Here is a 2,500-nt window from a genome sequence, read left to right as displayed (position 1 = left end):
TTTGGGTTTTCTTTCCTACTTATATAATGTACTGGCGAGTAGATTGGCTGATCTTTAAATAGCCTTCTCTTTGCAGCAGTTTTCGCTTACGGCCATACCAGCCTGGCAATGCCCGATCTCGTCTGATCTCGGAAGTTAAGCAGGTTTGGGCCTGGTTAGTTCTTGGATGGGAGACCGCCTGGGAATACCAGGTACTGTAAGCTTTTTGGAAATTTTTCACTTAGTATATAATAATTTTGCTAAAAAATAGAGTCAATGCCCGATCTCTGAATATAAGCAGGTTTGGGCCAGGTTAGTACATGGATGGGAGACTGCCTGGGAATACCAGGTGCTTTAAATTTTTGGATATTTTTCACGAATTATATAATAATCTTGCAAAAAAAGAAAAAAGAGTCAATGCCCGATCTCTGAATTTTTGCAGGTTTAGGTCTAGTTAGTACTTGGATGAGAGACCGCCAAGGAATAGCAGGTGCTTTAAGCTTTTGGGTTTTCTTTCCTACTTATATAATGTACTGGCGAGTAGATTGGCTGATCTTTAAATAACATTCTCTTTGCAGCAGTCTTCGCTTACGGACATACCAGCCTGGCTATGCCTGATCTCGTCTGATCTCGGAAGCTAAGCAGGTTTGGGCCTGGTTAGTACTTGGATGGGAGACCGTCTGGGATTACCAGGTGCTGTAAGCATTTTGGAAATTTTTCACATAGTATGTAATAATTTTGCCAAAAAATAGAGTCAATGCCCGATCTCTGAATATAAGCAGGTTTGGGACAGGTTAGTACATGGATGGGAGACTGCCTGGGAATACCAGGTGCTTTAAATTTTTGGATATTTTTCACAAATTATATAATAATCTTGCAAAAAAAGAAAAAAGAGTCAATGTCCGATCTCTGAATTTTAGCAGGTTTAGGTCTAGTTAGTACTTGGATGAGAGACCGCCAAGGAATACCAGGTGCTTTAAGCTTTTGGGTTTTCTTTCCTACTTATATAATGTACTGGCGAGTAGATTGGCTGATCTTTATATAGCCTTCTCTTTGCAGCAGTCTTCGCTTATGGCCATGCCAGCCTGGCTATGCCCGATCTCGTCTGATCTTGGAAGTTAAGCAGGTTTGGGCCTGGTTAGTACTTGGATGGGAGACTGCCTGGGAATACCAGGTACTGTAAGCTTTTTGGAAATTTTTCACTTAGTATATAATAATTTTGCAAAAAAATAGAGTCAATGCCCGATCTCTGAATATAAGCAGGTTTGGGCCAGGTTAGTACATGGATGGGAGACAGCCTGGGAATACCAGGTGCTTTAAATTTTTGGATATTTTTCACGAATTATATAATAATCTTGCAAAAAAAAAAGAGACAATGCCCGATCTCTTAATCTTAGCAGGTTAATGTATGGTTAGTACTTGGTTGAAAGACCGCCTAGGAATACCAGGTGCTTAAAGCTTTTGGAATTTTTTCTCTTAGTATATAATAAATTTGGCAAAAAATAGAGTCAATGCCCGATCTCTAAATTTTAGCAGGTTTAGGTCTGGTTAGTACTTGGATGAGAGACCGCCTAGGAATACTAGGTGCTTTAAGCTTTTGGGTTTTCTTTCCTACTTATATAATGTACTGGCGAGTAGATTGGCTGATCTTTAAATAGCATTCTCTTTGCAGCAGTCTTCGCTTACGGCCATACCAGCCTGGCTATGCCCGATCTCGTCTGATCTCGGAAGCTAAGCAGGTTTGGGCCTGGTTAGTACTTGGATGGGAGACCGCCTGGGAATACCAGGTGCTGTAAGCATTTTGGAAATTTTTGACTTAGTATGTAATAATTTTGCCAAAAAATAGAGTCAATGCCCGATCTCTGAATATAAGCAGGTTTAAGCCAGGTTAGTACATGGATGGGAGACTGCCTGGGAATACCAGGTGCTTTAAATTTTTGGAATTTTTTCACTTAGTATATAATAAATTTGGCAAAAAATAGAGTCAATGCCCGATCTCTGAATATAAGCAGGTTTAAGCCAGTTTAGTCCATGGATGGGAGACTGCCTGGGAATACCAGGTGCTTTAAATTTTTGGATATTTTTCACAAATTATATAATAATCTTGCAAAAAAGAAAAAAGAGTCAATGCCCGATCTCTGAATATAAGCAGGTTTGGGCCAGGTTAGTACATGGATGGGAGACTGCCTGGGAATACCAGGTGCTTTAAATTTTTGGATATTTTTCACGAATTATATAATAATCTTGAAAAAAAAAAAAAAGAGTCAATGCCCGATCTCTGAATATAAGCAGGTTTGGGCCAGGTTAGTACATGGATGGGAGACTGCCTGGGAATACCAGGTGCTTTAAATTTTTGGATATTTTTCACAAATTATATAATAATCCTGCAAAAAAAGAAAAAAGAGTCAATGCCCGATCTCTAAATTTTAGCAGGTTTAGGTCTGGTTAGTACTTGGATGAGAGACCGCCTAGGAATACTAGGTGCTTTAAGTTTTTGGGTTTTCTTTCCTACTTATATAAT

At 39.3% G+C, this 2,500-nt stretch overlaps 4 non-coding genes across 4 annotated transcripts; all 4 read left to right on the top strand.

Annotated features, from left to right (window-relative positions):
- The first annotated feature begins 84 nt into the window (after nucleotides 1-84).
- LOC113103838 (5S ribosomal RNA) lies at nucleotides 85-203 on the top strand. The gene has a single exon (XR_003291656.1). It is a non-coding gene; the product is annotated as a 5S ribosomal RNA (ribosomal RNA).
- Nucleotides 204-565: 362 nt separating this feature from the next.
- LOC113103874 (5S ribosomal RNA) lies at nucleotides 566-684 on the top strand. The gene has a single exon (XR_003291690.1). It is a non-coding gene; the product is annotated as a 5S ribosomal RNA (ribosomal RNA).
- Nucleotides 685-1,046: 362 nt separating this feature from the next.
- LOC113103867 (5S ribosomal RNA) lies at nucleotides 1,047-1,165 on the top strand. Its single transcript, XR_003291683.1, has one exon. It is a non-coding gene; the product is annotated as a 5S ribosomal RNA (ribosomal RNA).
- A 494-nt stretch (nucleotides 1,166-1,659) lies between these two features.
- LOC113103832 (5S ribosomal RNA) lies at nucleotides 1,660-1,778 on the top strand. Its single transcript, XR_003291650.1, has one exon. It is a non-coding gene; the product is annotated as a 5S ribosomal RNA (ribosomal RNA).
- The last annotated feature ends 722 nt before the right edge of the window (nucleotides 1,779-2,500 follow it).

The sequence above is a fragment of the Carassius auratus genome, unplaced genomic scaffold, assembly GCF_003368295.1.
Source record: "Carassius auratus strain Wakin unplaced genomic scaffold, ASM336829v1 scaf_tig00217863, whole genome shotgun sequence".
NCBI classification, from domain to species: domain Eukaryota; kingdom Metazoa; phylum Chordata; class Actinopteri; order Cypriniformes; family Cyprinidae; genus Carassius; species Carassius auratus.
This window is presented reverse-complemented; position numbering and strand designations above follow the sequence as displayed.